Source organism: Cygnus atratus, chromosome 12 (genome assembly GCF_013377495.2).
Source record: "Cygnus atratus isolate AKBS03 ecotype Queensland, Australia chromosome 12, CAtr_DNAZoo_HiC_assembly, whole genome shotgun sequence".
NCBI lineage: Eukaryota > Metazoa > Chordata > Aves > Anseriformes > Anatidae > Cygnus > Cygnus atratus.
In genome coordinates this window covers 10077579-10095600 of record NC_066373.1, presented here as the reverse complement: position 1 = coordinate 10095600, position 18022 = coordinate 10077579, and the positions used below count along the sequence as shown (strand labels likewise).

Genomic DNA, 18022 nt, shown 5'->3' with positions numbered 1-18022 from the left:
CTAAGTTCTGCATTTCACTGGGCATTTATCCATCTGCACGGATCAGACATTTCTCTAGAACTGTAGAAACACCTTGAGATTATTGGGAATAAAGGAGTTCTTTTCATACGGTACAATTAGTCATATCAACAGTGATAGCTATTTTGAGCAGCACCTATTAATCACTATCATTAGCAGGATCTCTGGTGTACCAGCATTCACTGTACCAAGAACAAGTCTTTTCCTATTACAGCACTACTATATAAACAAAAGCAGCGGCACAATTTCTCTTCACACAACCCTGTTTTGAGTAATGAGAGGCAAGCAGCAGCACTTAAAACTACACTCAATACAGGATACAAAAGGAAGCTTACTTATACCTCACAGGACAGTAAAAATACAATTGTTTTCCTGCAAAGAAAGCCTGGCAGTCATTTGTATGCAGGGGAAGAGGAGGTCATGAAAAATAATACATTGTGGAAAGAAGTGGGGGGAAAAGCACTCTCAATTTGGAGGCAGAAGAAAAAACACAGAAAAAAAAAGATTAAAGTGATCAAATAAAAGTTGATGCCTAAGAGATGGAAGAAACTCAGACTATTCTTTTAAAGATTTTCAGCAGATTATTTTCATACTGTTTTGTATGAAGGATCAATTGTTAACCACATTTCAAAGTCTCAGAAGAGACTTTTGTCTCAAAAATATTCCCTGTATGCAGTATTTCTAGTTTCCTAACAGCTCTGAGTAACTCCTGATTCAGAATGAAAAACGCTAACAGAAGGATTTATGCCTTACGCTGACCTAAGAAGCAACACCACAAGACGCACATGAAGGAGCAGCTCCGCGTTGCTTCCAGCCCAGTTCCTCACACCTCAAAGGTGACATGAAGCAGCAGAAACGTGGATGTTGACCCAAAACACATCTTCCTCACAACTGTAATAGTTAAAAGAGAAAGGCCTTCCTTCTAGGAGGGAAAGAAAAAGAAGCAAAAACCTTGTGCAAGCCCTAAATTTGGAAGAATAGCAATTCTCTCCAGAATAAGGGTCTTCTGTAGAAACGCTGCCCAGGAAAAGGCTCCAGCCGAGTGCAGAATCATGTTGATGTACATGATACACAAATAGCACCTGAGTGCACGCCATGATCGGCCAGCACTCCTGATCCCATGAGCTGCATACCAAAACCTTCATGTGGCCGGGAGCTCCGCGACACATGCCACATACCTCAGAGAGGTGAGGGAACGGATTGCAGGAGCTTCAGCCATCCATCACCCACAGAAAACAGCAACAGCTCCTCAACACCACCCCAAGATGGTGTCGGGCTGAGCATACAAGCAACAACGGCCTTAAAACCAGCGTTGACCTTTTCCCCGGCCTCTGGATTTGAGATTATCCAATGGCCATGCTGGCTATTACAAGGCCCAGTGCCATTTTGGAAACCAAACCCACACCTTTTGCCAGCTACACGTGCCTCCAAAGCCCCAGGCTGACCGGCTGTGAGGAGCCGGGCACTTATCACCACTATGGAGGGCTGATGTACGCCACCCTCTTCACCATGACACCCAGACATCTGTTCCTCTGGAAAACTAATAATAATGGCTGACTCGTACCTGCAACTAGGCTTGTAATTCCACCTGAAACAAAATCAAAAGAGAGCTCTCAAAATCTTTCAAATTACTGAGGTTACATCCCTCCACCTGACAAATTTATACCTGCTCCTCATCACTCAGTGATAAAACCCCGCGCAGGCCCCATCTCAAGCAGGGTGAAGCGAAGGTATATTAGCAAAGTTTTCAGCTATGCCCCAAAACGAGAGTTTCCCTCTTCAGCCCACAATATGGACACAAGGGACTAAAAATAACACTAAATAGCGCTGGAAGCGAGCGTCAGGTGAAAGCCGAGCGCGGGCGGCAGCACGGAGACACCGCTGCGGGCCGGGGGTTTGGGGGAACCCAGCGCCAGGCCCCTCCAGGGGGCACCTCCCGGGGGCAGCCCCCGGAGCCCGGCCGGGCCCTGAGGCGGGGAGGCGGCCGGGCAGAGCCGCGCCGCCCTGACGCGAGGCCCCCGCCGCAGGGTCTCTGTCGCTCGCTGCGGGGCCGGAGCAGGCCGGAGGGAGCGGCGGGCGGCCACAGCTCGCCACCAAGGGGCGCAGGAACGCCCGCAAGGAGCAGGCCCCGCCGGGCTGCCCGCACTCGGGTCACGGCGGAGGGAAGGGGAGAAGGGGACGCGGCCGCAGCCTCGCCACCGCCCCGTGCCAAGCCGTGCCGAGCCTGCCGCCGCCACAGCAGGGCCGGGCCAGCGCTGCCGAGGGTGCTGGGCGACAGCCCCCGGGCCGCGCCTCGGGGCACCGCCGCCCTCCCGCTGAGCCGCCGGGGGGCTCCTCCCGGCCCCAGAGCGCCCGCTGCCCGCCTCGGCACCCGGGAGAGCGAAGGAGAGCGGCGGTAACGCCGGCCACGCCAGCCCGGTGCCTCGCACCGCCAGGGCCCGGCAGGCTGCGGAGCCGCGGGCGGGCTGAGGCAGGGCGGCGGGGAGCGGGGGCATGGCGGCGGCGCTCGCTCACTCACCTGCCCGCGACAGCCGCCGCCGCCGCCCGGCCAGCGCCGCTCTGTGTACTCCGGAAACGGCGGCTCCTCCGCCGGGCGCCGGGGGAGGGAAGGAGGCGGGCAGGGACCGGCCGGGGGCGGGCAGAGCCGCGACTGACAGCGGGAAGGGGAAGGCGGGAGCGGGGCGGGCGGCTGAGGGCTTGGGGGGGGGGGCGCGGCGCCTCAGGGAGCTGAGGGGGGGTGGACGGGGAGGTGTGGGGCCTTGTCCCGGCATGGGAGTGCTGAGGAGTTCGCCCCATGTCCTTCCAGACAAACACACATACATCGAGCTCCCCCGAGGTGTGGGGCAGGCCCCGGCTGCCTCCTGTCGTGTGAGGGGACCCGGCCCCGGCTGCTGGGGGGCAAATGGGGAGGGTGAGGGACGGGCAGGCCGTTATTCAGAGCAGAGGACGAGGGGAGAGGAGAAATAATAAAAATCAGTCCATATTTTATATTAACCTCAAATAACGAGGTTTCTCATCCTGTCGTTTCATGGTCAGGTGCAGTGTGTCCTTCCACGTGGGAATGATCAGTGACAGAGATCGCCAGCAGCAACTGCAAAGTACTGTATTCTTCTTCTGTTTAAAGTCACTAGCTAGGGAAACTATGGGGTTCACCACCGTTGTTAAACGTTTTTTTGGGGATTGGGTAAAATGCTCACAAAGTTATCTGAAATTGGTCCCCTTGGGCATAATTATCATGGTGCTGCCAGCCTTACAAATTGCCCCAACCAAAACAGGCCTGGTACGTGACGGCTTTGCTGTGTGAATTTGAACCAGTTTATTATTATTCCTCACTCTTAATGAAGACTGTATACGAAAAGGTTTGCTGTGCAATTCAATGTATTTTCAAATCCTATTTCCAAAGAAAAATCCTGTTAATCCTGTCTTTCTTAGCAGAAGGCGGTTACTGTTTATTTCTAAGGTTTATTTAGAACCTTACATTTGAAATGCAACAAGAAGTTAATAACATACAGAAATAGTTGGTAGAAGTTAGAAAATAAGGTCATATATAATAGTGAGAAAATAGTTAAAAGTTCTTGGAATATAAAGAAGCAAAAACTTTGTTTACAGGACTGAGCCTCTGATCATCTGGCTCTATATTAAAAAAAAAAAGGCAACAAAACACTAGAATATGATATTAATAAAGTGAAAATAAATAATTTCTACCAGTTTTTGTGCTGCTACTCAGAAAACTCTGTGGGAAGAAGTAAAATTGACAATTTATTGGACACCTTCTATCCACAAGCTAGGAATAGTCCTCAAATAGTGTCTGTGGGAAGCTGCTTAGGAGCAATCTGTGGCTTTGTTTCCTTCTCTGTAACAGATGGTTACTGGCAGACTGGGCTTCTCATCAATGTGTTGCCCCCGAACTTTTCTGATTCTTGTATGTCTACTAAGCTTGTCTCTTCCTGGTAAATTAAGAGATACCTGGGAAATACTTGGAAAGCAAGCAAGGCAACAGAAGGCTGTCATATTGTTGGCTCCTTCAACAGAGAGGAGTGCTGGAGCATTCTTTTTATTCTGGGAGTGCAATAGGGCTGGAAAAGGTACCTTTTTTTTCTGCTTTTAACTAGCTAAATGGTAGGTGAACATTGATTTGAAAAAACAACAAAAAAAAAGATAAAGACTCAGATGGGGTTTGAACAAGTTTTTGATTGGAACAAAGTATAAATAACTGAAAAGGAAGGGAAAGAGAAAAAATACTGCAATGTATTTTCCTTCCTCCTAGACCAGAATCTGTGGCTGCACCTTAAAAATAATCCAAAGAAAGACCCAAAATACCTCCTGTTTTTGGTTTGGTTTTGTTTATTAAAAGAAAGAAGGGAAAGACACAGACAAGCACACATGTTTTTAGGTATACCTGTATTTCCTATCCTTGAGAAGCAAAGTGGCCGTTCTGGAGCCTTTTAGTTGCAAGCAGCTCTCCAGGAGCTCAAGTGTTGCTCTTGCGCTGAGGTTGCGCCACGTAGCCAGCACAGAGCAGCCTTGGAGACTTTTGTAGGAAAAAGAAAACCAGCAGGAGTTATTGAGGCAAACATTACCACTCATTCTGGACTTTTCTTGCACGTCCAGTCCAGGCGTGTCCAAAAAGAAATCTGTAATCCCTGTTGAGCTATTGACGTTTCCCACCTATATGCTGGGAATTTTCTTTCCCTTCTGATATCGAAGCCATGTACCTGGTAGTTCTTGGTCATGTGAAGATTGTAATACGGTGCTCACAGGATCACAACAGTCTCCTGCCCTGATGAATAGCTGGCAAATGATGGAATACAAAATATTCCAAATATTGGAATAAAAATACTGTACTAGGTGATGGCTATCCACCAGTCCTGTTTTCTAAATAGTGCTATAGATACAGTTTGACAAACAGATCCCCAAACTATACAAGCTGTGCTGACGAAAACATACTGTATTCACAAACAGAAATTTATTCTGCAGACCTTACGGTTCAATACAATGCTCAAATGTTCTTTTATACTAGCAGTAGGTGTCCAAATCTGCTCTGTATTTTGTTACCCTAGTGAATTAATTGTATTCAGTGGCTCTGCACAGAATTTGATTTTGTCAGTGGTGTTGAAACAATTTTTTAATAAGCATATTTTTTATTTTAATTCACAGGATTTATTTACATGTTATTATCTTTTTTTACGATGGTATATAGCAACTTTTAACACTTAATCATCTCTAAAGGTCAGACATTTCATTTGAAAATTATTACAGATGAAGTTTATAGATTAAGAGCATAAATGCACAGAAGACTGATAAGAATCCTAGCCTTAAAGCTAATATTTCTTAACCAGATGGTAGGAATTTAAGACAGACTGAGAAATAAATACCAAGTTCACACTTCTTCGTATGAATAGAGTATGAAAACATTCAGTTCAGTAGAAGTACATAACCAATGCAAAAGAAAGAGGAAACTCCTAAGGACTAACAAATCCGTAGTGTGACATGATGATTAATGTGTTTTCCTAAATGCTTGTTATGCTATATTTATACTGAATATTCTAATTTTTGATTCTCTGAATTCTAATTGTTTTGAAAGATGATAGTATGATTAACTATTTAGTAAAGTCCTATGTAGATCTGCACACAACAGATGTATTCAATTATATTTGTGATTTTCCCATCAATGTTACATATATATATACAAAATATGTGCTTTCCAAGACCTCCATTGAATAGGAAGGGAAGGAAACCGGTGCACTGCATAAACAAAAAACGTAACAATGCTATTTAGTGAGAGAGGAAACCAGCTTTGAAATGTATTATGAGTGCAACCTGATCTCAGGGGCTGTAGAGGAAGAAATCATTAGCTCAGAAAAAAAGCAGCACTGGCACAATAGCCAGTGTGCAAATGTTAATAAGGATATGCGTATCAGCAAGGTGTGGGATAAGATTAGGAGGATGAATGTTAGTAATAGAATCCCTCAGGAGTGGGTTGTCTTGTTAAGGGTAGAAGTTAATTTACAAGGGATTGTTGTTTCTGTTAATCAGATAGAGATATGTATAGGAAAAGGAAATGTGGGGAAAACCAGGGTGATTTTGGAAAGCAGGCTTGATCGCTAATGTTCTATTGTGTCAACAGTGATTTTCCCTTTGTGGTTACTAACTACTGTGAAAGTTGTGATTGTACATTGAAGTACAGGAAGAACAGCAATGGTGTTGCATCAATATTTGGACTGTATATTTGCAATTGGAGGATGAGAAGTAATGAAAATGCGGTTTTAGACCTAGATACATTATACAGTTTGTACAGTATGTTACAGTTCTCGCAGCTCAGGGCCTGACTTGCTCTTGTTGTCTAAATGTTTGACAATGCAGGCATACACGTAGGCAAATAAGACTTCTAAAAATACGTTTCACAAATCATCCATTCCAGCTGTCAGGGTGAGAACAGTCCTTTTGTCCTGCAGCCCTGGACAACTAAAATCCTATTTCAGACAAATGAAATTTAGTTATTTGCTGCCTAACAGGAAAGCTGCTGACCTATGCTTTATACTCCTCAGTACATTGACCAACCATTGTGTCCAACCTGAGGCTTAAAATGAGAATTGGCCTCTTGCCCAGCTTCTTTGTAAACACTACCAAATGGCAAAAGGAATCCTGGTTAGAGCCCCCAGGCTGTTGTCTGGAAAAATTCTTGCCTGTTACTTCCACAGGGCAAGTCCCACTTTGGAAAGAGTGAACATGACTGACTATATATGGCTACCTAAAAATAAAAATAGGGACAATCACCTTTTCTTCTCAGACAAATAAAAGATCCAGGTCACCTTAAAAAATCCTAGGCTGCAAGCCAATGACACTGGCTACAGGGAAAGTAAATATATATACAAAAGAATCTCTTATTTTACATGTATCAGTCAAGTTCTGATTGAACTGAATGGAAGCCATTGACTTCAATTGACGTTGGACATATCCCATGACCTTCTAGTTTATATATTTAGACACCCCATACTAATCTTCTCTTCTGCAGGTCTGATGTCATCACCATTATTATAAGCAGAACTTGTCACTTGATTGACAGCAAATAACCTTTCCAAAAAGTAGCCAACAAGTAAGAATGTTTTGTAAGTGACACATGATCATGAGGGCCGGCAGTCCCTTTTTGTTTACAGGCACTGGAAGAATTTCAGATATTTTTAAGGTCACTGTCCCTAATCCTGAGATGAAGGAGAAGATGTGTTTGTTTTTAAGTTGCTGTTCTGCTTAAAAAACTGTCTTCCAGTTGTGCTGAAATGGAGGACTAGACCCTGAGATAAATTCTTTGTCTGTTGCAATAAGCTAGATGGGTACAGGAATGGAGCACTCCCAACTACATGCACAAAATAGTCATTGGCATTTCACATTTTTGCTTCAGGAAGTCAACTACTTAAACATGTATAATTTTTTTGAAGTCTGATGATTCAGATGTCTGGGATCTCATTTTGCTTGTTTTCTTGAAAACTTTCACAAAAAGGAGTCAGCTTGCAAAACCACAAAAATGTACTTCTCAACCAGCTGTGGTAAAATAGTTTGCATGACCATCTAAATACCGTAGAAGTTTTTGTATTTTAAATAAATTTATTCTGATGAGTATCAAATGATTATGAATTCATTATTGGTTAGCCATTAGCAGTTGGCTCAGAACTTTGCGAAGTATGCTGCAAATATGGAGATGTTGAGGTACAAAGAACTGTTGTTGACAACATTTTATAATACTAGATCTTAGAAGACTGTTAGAAAACAGATATGCTGTAAAAGTGTGATGAGAATTAGACTGTCTTTTTTACCTAGAAATTAATATGGTATCTAAGTATATTCTATTGTAAGATTGTGAGCAGGAATAAAATGTAATTCTGTGTGACTGGCCCAATTTATTAATAGGGTATTTAGGGTTCCTAATCTAATTGAGTCTAAACACAATTTAAGAAGGAATAAAACAAAATTTAGAATGAATTCTAGAGGGACATTAATAAACAGGTATAGCAAAATAGAGTCCCTTCTATTAAATGTTTGAAATCAGTGACTAGCTGCCAAATTGTTTTCTTTTCTTGACCTTGTGTAACTGATTTTAGTAAGGTGTTACGTATGTCTCAGATAACAGAACTTGACTTTTTTAGAAAATGTCTTACATTGGATATAATTCATATTTTAACGGTCTATATGAAACATATTACCAGATGAATGGTGAATCTTGGATGATTTATTTAAAATTATTTTTATATAAATACACGAAATGTTTTATATATGTTTATAAATATTTATAAATGTTTGAAGTGGTCTGGAAGGAAGCCTAAATGGTAGTATTGAAGAATTTCCATATGGTAGTTCCTGCAGGAGAGGGGACTGAACGCTTTAGTTAGCACATTGCCTTAGTGTCTGTCAGGGTACTGTAACAAAGGCAACTTAATTTCAGCTGTCTTAGTGGTACTGCTGCCACCTTTTGCCTATACAGATTACGTTGTGTTGTGGAAAACTGCCAAATAAGGAGTAATTTCGTAATGTAGAACATGGAATTATGAAAGTAGGTTGAACAAAAATAACAGAGAAACTTGTAAGCTAATATCTCATGGTCGAAACTTTGTTAAATTACTTGCTAACACAGGGAAACCTGTAGTTGATAAAAGCTGTGTTCTGATGCAGGCACGACACTTGAATGGATTAGTCTTTTCTCTAGAGTTTCTTCATTAATGACAGAAATACCCAAAGGCCATGCGTGGGATTGTGCTGTAGGTAATCCACTTACAGGAAGGCATTTCTCAGGAGCAATGAAATACGAGACTATCAAAGCTTTCTTTGTAAGCAATTATTGATAAACCCCACAATCCAGAACCTCTTTTAGGTGTCCTGTCCAGAGCAGTCCAGGTCTCCTGGTGACATCATGAAACGTGAGATGTCTATGAGGTAGTCTTTGGCCACCTGTCTGTCCTGTGGTTGAGAAGATGTTGACAGAGGAGAGTGGGACTTATTTACTAAAACTTGGCAACCCAGTCTTGTCTGCATTCCATGGGGCCGGTGAGTTAGCAATGCCTGGTTGGCTCAGTACCACTTTCCTCTGGCTCCAACAGGAAAGCCAGCGTAGCTGATCTCCGTGGCAGGTTTCAGGTTCTTGATTTATTTAGTCACCTTCTAGCGCTTTCACACTTTCTCTGTAACAGCAGCCAAGAGTGTATTTGGTTTGTTTTCATTGTGGTCCACCACCTGGATCTGGTTCTCCTTGGTAAATTTGACATCAGGCTTGAAGAGTTCACTCTGCTTATCACTAAGATGAAGTGGGCAATGCAGCTCCCAGTGGTTTTTTACTTATGTTTGTTTTTTAAACTTTCTTAGCCAAAAGGGTGCACAGCTGGCTATGTTATTAGATGCAAATATCCTGCGCTGCTGGACACATGCCAGACACCCAGGAGCAGGTCTCACAGTGTTTATGGTTCACTCTACTGCTGTCTTTTTCACAGCCAAGAAACATCTTGTTTGGGTATTCATATGCTTGACGTTTAAGGGCTACCAGAAGTTATTTCTCTGGCATCCCTCAGTACTTTAGATCTTTCATCATCTTCAAAGGCACCAGGGCATCTAAGGCAGATCGATGCCCTTTATGTCTGAGTGGTCTATTTAAAGGTGCTCTCTGCATCCCCTATCTCAACTTCTACGTCAAGAGGCATGTACAAACCTCTCTCCTGTGATTTGGCTCCAAAGGTCCTGATTCATCTGTCATTAGTATAAATTGTGTGTAACTTTAGCTGTGGTTCTCCACTCTTTGCATGACATCTCATCAGTTGCAGTATTGTAAAAGATGATGTAAAAAGCTACCATGTAAAGCTACCATACCAGCTAAAAAGCTAGACTATCAGATCACAGTTGTTGCTGGTCTAAGAGGCAGGAAACAAAACCTCAGTCTCACAGGAACTGCACGTATGCAACTCTTGTTTAAGTCATACGTGTCAGCATGAGAGACCATGAGACAACAGCCCTGTGGCAGCAACTGCCTGCTGAGGTTTGAGGGGAAGAAACGTTTCAGCCTCGTGTGAGCACTGCTGAATAATTCAAAGCAGCAGATAAACAGTACCTACAGGTGCACTTTTTGTGAATTTCACACTGACAAATCAAGATGCTATAACCCAAATACATATACTTAGTATACTTTTAGGCACGTAACTTCAAAACAATGGTTATTGAAAGATAGCGGAGTAGTAAAATGATGTGTAGGCCATGCACATACTATACATCAGTTGTTTTCTGTTGTTGGATTTTGCATATGTTAGTTTTCTTTTGGAATTCCAGGAGTGAGAGTGGTGAGCTGCTATTATATAGATCTTTCAAAACTAGACTTTGATACTGGTATTAACTGTCAACACTATATATGTCTCAAGGACCTTTGCAATTCCAGGAGTTGGAAGACAAGAAGGAAATAATAGGATACAGAGAATACTGCATGGTGATGTAGTTGACAGATATTCAGTTTAGCTTTAAAGGAGAAGAAAAGAGATTGTACCGCACAGCCATATAGGAAATAAAACTAATTAGTGGGGGAACCTGTCATGAATTTATCACAACAAAATAGCTTATGCTTAGCTTTCTCTAAGTAAGGTAAATACATGCTGTCTCGATATGAAATAAGGATATCAGAATGATAAGCCTATCATTTTTTATATTTCACTAACATTAGCTGTAATCAGTTTTTGTCCAGCTCAGACACCATTAAAACATAGCATGAAATGCATATGTACATGAATAAATACACACACTGATTTGTCTAGCTTCAGTTGTCACCACAGATACTGCAAGAAATAAATAAATTACATGCTTTTATAAAGATTGTTGTGATAAAAATACAGAGTTGTAATTTGTTTTTCACCATACCAATGCTAAAAATAGAAGAAGGTGGTAAATAAACTGCCATAGCATCGGGGCTTGTAAACAGCATTATGAGTTGGGGAAGCAATGCAGATCTAAATGTTTTATTTTCTCTATGCCTTTGGAGACAATTCTGTCCTGTCGTAGAGACTGTATTAGATAATAATCATAAAAGTAATTACAAATTTGTGTTACTGGGTTCTTAAATTAAAATGTACAGTGTGTACATCTACCTCCCTTTCCCCCCATTCTATTGAGTATTTCTTTTAGAGAACAAATAATCTGTATAGTTGTTGAGGTAATATGATTTGCTATTTCCTGGAATAATTGCCCACAAACACGTGAACTTGACTGACCACTGTGCCAACAAGCAAACTCTTGGCTGTGTACACAGGGTGACCCCAGTGATGGTTTCAGAAGAGTAGTATTTGGGAATTAAATGAATTTGTCCCTGACAGGAGTTTTTCTGTTTTTCTCCTCATATGGAGCAAATTACATATTGACAGACTTCAGAGTTGCTAATTTTGGACTTCTGATTGCAAGTTGCATGCAGCTGATGGCTTTTAGTCTCCAAATTTTAGGAATGGTGGTTTCCTAAGAAAATCAAACTCGTAATACTTTGTGATGTTCTCTCATGGATTTTGTACATGCAGGACTGACAAAACAGCATAGTACATAATAAGAACAAAGTTCAATCTGTAGTGGTTTTATACCCTATGTTTTTTAGAGTGTGTAATCATTTTTCTGAAAATACATAAACAGAAATCTTAGTAAAGCTCATTTCTCCAGCTGCACAATGGTATACATGTAATTTTGGGGTTTCTGGGCATAAACATAGTAGCAATAACAGAAGATGTCTAAAGCACGTTAGCCTTTGTCATGTTTTTAATTAATGATTTTAAAAATCGTGGAACTGGTCTTGCTGTGAGATCCATTTATTGATCTCTTTAAAGGCCTGAGACCTGCAGTTAATGTGATTCCATTAGGCATTTAATTCTACTCCCGTTTTACAATAACATGAATGTTGGCATTTGTTTCAAGGCCAAAGAGTTATGAATAAAGAATTACGAACTGTAAATATCCTTAGAATCTTATTCAATAGGGATGTGATTTCTTTTTGAGTTTTCCTCTGCAAAATTGTAAAGTAGCTTGAAAGATGAGGTACAAAGTTGTATCTGTAATTGAAGAGCCTGAAAATATTTGCATCAGTTACTTGTGCACTCCGTGTGACCATAGCATTTTAAATTCAAGGAATCTCATATACACACAGGGAAAAAACACAAATAGGTATTTCAAATGGAATCAGTAGAAAGAACAACAGCCTGTAGATCGGTTTTGAAAAAGTCAGTCTACAGAACCAAGATTTTAAAGAGAGATGCTGGCAAAACAATTGAGCTCTTCTGATATGCACAGGAAAAAATGTCGCTTGATGGGTAGGCATTTTGTAAAACAAAATCTACATTACCAGAGAACTTCCTTGAACTGAAACAAGCTGCATGATGGGCTAATTTATTAAAATATTAATATTAGTCATTTTAAACAAAGTTTTCATGAGATGCTCGTTATGATTTCACTGATGTGATAATTCATTAAATTGCAATGATAATAAATCTTGAGAGATTAAGCTTATAAGTGAATATCAAAGAATAGTTTTTTGGTTTTTTTTTAAAGATCCTGAGATTTGTTTGGCATGCAGCTGAACAATCATTTATCTTTGCTGACAGTCTGGTTTACATTACTGGAACGTTTGCTGCTGTATACCAAATGGCATTGTCCAATTGGGTTTTATTTTTAGGCTGCTTTGTAGCAGACGCAGGCTGGCACATCACTGGTTACTCCAGTGATGTCTGTTACATTCCCGACAGGAGTCCCACTGAGAGGGGAGGAAGGAAACTAGTAGCAGAAATGATAGTGCAAAGCACAAGTCTCAAAACTCTGCTTTAGTGGGTCAGCTGCCAAGAATTACTACATGTGAATGGTACTTTAAAGTTGTCTGTGCTTCCCATTAGGGACTCGCTTGGCAATCTAAAAATCATACACAGGGAATTTGCTAGAACTTTGAATTAATATGCACATAACCGAGATAGTGTAACTAAAAGCCACCTCCTGTTTGATAGTGCAAAAGCCTTAATCCTCAGATGCGTATGCTATTCAGTGCAGCAACAGTGAACAGTTAAGAGTAGTAAGCCTATTTGAAAGAAATATTCCAAGAGAGTGGTTCTGTTGCTTTTAAGATGAGCGATCTTTGTGTTAAACTTAATGGGACTGAGATCAGACCTCGTGACTGTAGAAAATGTATTTTGCTAGAAACCTAAGTAACTTAAATGACTGTATTAAACCATTTCCGTTGTGAAAAGTACTTTTTACCTGGCAGTAAGTAGCATTTTCTCCACATACTTTGTCTTAAGACATTTCCTCTCTATAGTATATGTGCAAAATAAGTACACTATGTAAAATGTATATAATTATAATTACACATAATTATAATAATATGTAATTAATGCAAATATAACATATCATAAATATAACAATTACCTGAAAAAGTTATGGGAGCCAACGTAATTTCACTACCATCAAAATGAATTTCCCATTGTTTTCGGTGGAATGATATTTTACCTAACTGATTGGCTCACATTATGAAAACAGGAGACGAAGATGGCGATCACAGCCCCACAAGCCAGGCTTTCGCAATGATTTCCTGTCTGAACTAGGCAAGTGCTTTTACCATGAATATAGACAAAAATATAGACAAAATATACATAATTTATCATGCAGTTATTTTATGTATTTAATTTAATTCACCATCCTTCCACATGAGAAAAAAATCTCCTTAGTTTTTTTCTACTACCTAGTCTCATTAGCGTGACACCACTAATGCAGTTATGAAAGAGTAAGCTTCCTGGTCATTGCATCATTAGCAGAATTATTAATTGTGCTTCCTGAATTTCTTTTCATTTTCATATTCAAGTCAGCCATAATAACCTTTTATAGTAAGTGGGCAAGGCTGACAACTAGTAAATAAATAGATCTTTACAGAAATTTTAAACTGAATGTAATACAAAAATCAGAGCAGGCACCATTGCTGTTCTTCCAGTCACTTTCAGAGTAAAAATCTTATTTCAGCTTCTTTACTGGTAAAGGGAAAGAAACAATGAATTGCAAGAGACTGGGTGAAATTTGTATTTAATGTCTAAAAATACTTCAGAAGGAATTTACCCGTCAGTATTGATTACATAAAAAAGCAGGAAAAGCCTTCTGCATGAAGTTAGTTTCCCGGAATAAACCATAAGAATACAGGCTCTCAGAGCTACTTTTGTGTAGTCACTGGAACCTGTTTTATTGGAGGCCATCGTTATGCAGTCTTTCTGATCCAGGAGAAATTTTCGTCTGCTTCTGAAAGGAGCAGTCCCACCACACCCACTGCCTCAGACCTTGCTGTTGCCTGTGTTGTACATGCAGTGATGTTCCTGATGCTGTGTGCTGGCCAAAGATGAAAAGGCCTGAATAACAAACTTCTGTTGTTGTTGAAATGTGTGTTATCTTTTTGGCAGAAGATTGTGTTACCTTTTGGAAAAGAGGAGGATTTCTGTATGGACACTAAACTGGTGTCCCAGTAAGCAGTCTGATGCTCCATAGTGTCATCTGCAGCTTGAAAACGCCACTGCATGGGGCCTGATTTTATTGCCATTGGCATCTTGGCATTTTCAGTTGTGTTCCTGTATTAATGTTTATGGCACAAATGCAAACTGACTATGAAATTTTAGCCTCAAGTCACACATGCACATCTGAAGTGATGCTGTATTGTCCAAATAAGTGTTCTTGACCACCATAAAAAGCTCTGATTTCTATAGCAGTGGACATTACTGAATAGTATTCATCCTTCACTCATTATGCAAAATAATACCCTTGCTTTCTGTAGTATTTGATGTAACATGATGGAAGGTTATAAATTATTTTCCTGCCTTGTTAAAATCCAAATGCCTATAGAAGAATTGTATCAAAGATTAATGTATTCCTCTGCTACCAAAAAACGTGTAAATTTGGTAACCAGTAATTGCTTTATATAACTAAAAATAATAGTCTTAGCGATTCTAGAGACACTATGACTTGGTAGCTTGAGCAAGACTATAGTTAAGAGGAGAAATTTTTCTGTGCAAATAGAAGTAATACGGGATCACAGTTTGTAAATTCAGGAAACATACCTTCTAAAAATAACTCTTAAAACAACTGTACACCTCTCTCAAATGTAGGATTCTACTATAGGGTCTGGTATCCCTGGTCGTGTAAATAGTAGTGCCTGTGCTCCTCTCAAAAGAAATATGTAGTTGAACTGTCCACGCATCGTAGTAGAGACAAAAGATCCAAATGTGACAAGAATGAAAATTACTCTCATCTTAACAGAGTTTGATTAAAGCTTTAGGCATAGGGCTTTTTAAATGACAAATGCTCGATGAAATAATATTATGTCTTTATACTCCAGAGCACTATTAATCTGGGGTTTCAGGACTTTAAGAAATGTTAATTAACTAGTTACCATTCATGTACAGTGTTAGCATTACAGTCATTTTGTGAGTTGATAACTGAAGCATGGAAAGGTTAAGCTCTTCAGAAAGGATGAGACTGGGATTCTTTCCCATATGTGTTCCCTATTAGGTGTTTACAGAGATGTTTACTACTTATGTGGTGTTCATCTCCTTGGATCTTCTACCAGGTTAGCTCAGAAGGGTCAGAAACAGTAGCAGGAGAGCATATGAACAACTTCAGTCGCACCCAAAGCAGGATGTCATTCACAGCTAAACGTGACCTCAGTCTGTTTTCTAAGCTGATACAATATTTTAGAAAGCTGTGAATCATGTAAATAACTTCTCTTCTTCCCTCCCATAGCATAATATTTTGTAGTTATCAATGATGAGTTTTGCTTGCCATCAGACTACCCATGTGATGGTGTCTAATTAGGCCTTTTGAAGTTCTCTGTAAATAATCAAATAATTTAACCAAAAATAAACAAAAATAATTTTAAAATAAATATTCTAAAATTATAATTATTATAAATAGCAATAAATAAATAAATTAAAAATAAATAGAATAAGCAAATTGCTAGACAAAATGAAAACCCTACTAGTTTCTAATTTTCCTTCTTACCATACTCTTTATATGACAATCACTGTTCTCCAAATCTTTAGTGCACTGTCGACTTTTAATAAGAGAGAGCATGTTTAATACTATTTGTGTGTATGCATGCATGTATATATATATGGATGTATGTGTACACACTAACACGTATGTTCTTACTATACAGCTGCTTAATCTCTTTCAAAATGGAACCTCTTCTGCCTTAATATTGTTTTACCAAATTACTACCTGTAATATAGTCCATTAACATATAGGGGTGATGAAACAGTGGACCTAACCAAAGAAACTGTGGTTATTATCAGCAATCCATTTTAACACACAGTAGGCCCTGCTTCTTTGTGAACAAAACTCATTTTTCTTCAAAATATTACCATTCCTAGTATAAAAGAAGCTCTCATTTTAACAATTTTTGTATTTCTGAGAAAACAAGCCCACTTCCTACCTGTGTTTTCACCTCTATTGCTGTCACCTCATTTAAAATGCCAACAAATTAAAATGTGGTGGCTTAATGCTCATTTATATTCTGGCTCCCTTTCTGGTAGATGAAAGGCTATTTGTAACAATAAGAAACTTTTAGAAAAGACTTGTGTTACAGACCATGCCTCTAACACCACTGGAAGATTTTTCCCAACATAATACAATTTATGTTCTTAGGACACCTATGTTACTGGGGTTTTGGCCCACATGAGATGTATTCAAATACCAAACTATATTCAGATGCCGAATAACCAGTGCAGTACTGCCATCTGTTGGTAGCTGGTTAGCAAAGCTGCGGAACTACTGCAGAACCTTGAACGATGACTGCCACGCAGAGCTGCTGTACGTTATTACTGTTTTCTTCTTCAGACTGGCTGTGTTTCCCTCGCAGGGCATTTGCCCTGTCCTGCTGCATTGCCGGGGAACTGCCTGGGGTGACAGGGGGCTGCAGCCGGCCCAGCTTTTCACTCCCTCGTCCATGTCTGAAGTTACTCCTTGGGGTATAGCTGGTGAAGACCAGGCAGGACTGTAGCTGGATCAGCAAAGAATTCTGCACACATGCCCCAGCCCCTCTGAGGGGGACGAGAAGGGAGGGCAACTGGCAAAATTTCTCAGCATGAGTTTTAAAACCTGTAAAACCTAAGACAGATTTAAAGAATATTAAAAATACAGTTTCACTTTCTAGCCAAGGAGTACTTGCATATCATGAATCTAATCAATGGCATTGCTTTTTAGTACAGAAGATATGGTGCAGGCCGTGGAATTAGGAATGTGAGTTAGTCCCAGTGACTCATTAGGAAATCCTCAGAAAACCACAAAGGTTCACTCTTTTAGCAATGTCAAGCTGGGTTTCAGAAGTGCCAAGCACCTGCACAGTGGATTCAAGATCTGACAGCTCTGCACAAGAGCCATCAATATGTTTCCTAAACATGCACATTCCAAAACTGTGTGTGTTATCTAATGAAGCGAAAGTCCTTATGAAGGTTATATGAAGGGTACAATTACTACAACCACTTACTGCACGCTAGAGTTAATTCGCATAGCCAAGCAATAAAGCAGAAAGAGTTAGCAGCAGGAGTTTTAAACAAAGTAATCACCACCTGTGATTGTAGTCCTGAGCATCAAGAAGGACTTAAAAAGTATTCTGAAAAGACAAGATAAATAAAAGTGACAGAGCAGAAAAAAAAATAATATATATATATATGGTTATAATGAAGACATTGATTTTACAATACATGGAAACTTTCCACACGTGTACTGCCTCATGGCCCAAAGGAAATGTGTAACTGCACTTCTCTGTTCTAAGACCTGTATTATTTCTGACTTTGCCAGTTTCCTCCATTGTCACAGATGCTGGTACCCTTTTATCGCTCAAAATGTTTGACTGGTTAACCTAGCAATGTTAAACTTAGAGCAATTGCTTCCTGTCTGTCCTTAGCATGAAGTTAGCTCTTTCTGTGCCAAACATGAAAAAGAGTTGCATCTGATTACCACAGTCTGAGCTAAAAAGATTACCTCT

General features: G+C 40.2%; 1 protein-coding gene across 9 annotated transcripts in view; it reads right to left on the bottom strand.

The window, feature by feature from the left end:
* Positions 1–2676, bottom strand: part of GARRE1 (granule associated Rac and RHOG effector 1) — a 54224-nt gene extending 51548 nt beyond the window's left edge. For 2 of the 9 annotated variants that reach the window (XM_035543391.2, XM_050713190.1), the window contains exon 1: positions 2537–2594. The gene's annotated coding sequence lies outside the window, so the exon portion shown is untranslated. Of the gene's footprint in view, positions 1–1582; positions 1607–2536 lie in introns of all 9 variants that reach the window. The other 7 variants (XM_050713192.1, XM_050713186.1, XM_035543390.2 and 4 more) reach the window with 7 other exon arrangements.
* Between the last annotated feature and the right edge of the window lie 15346 nt (positions 2677–18022).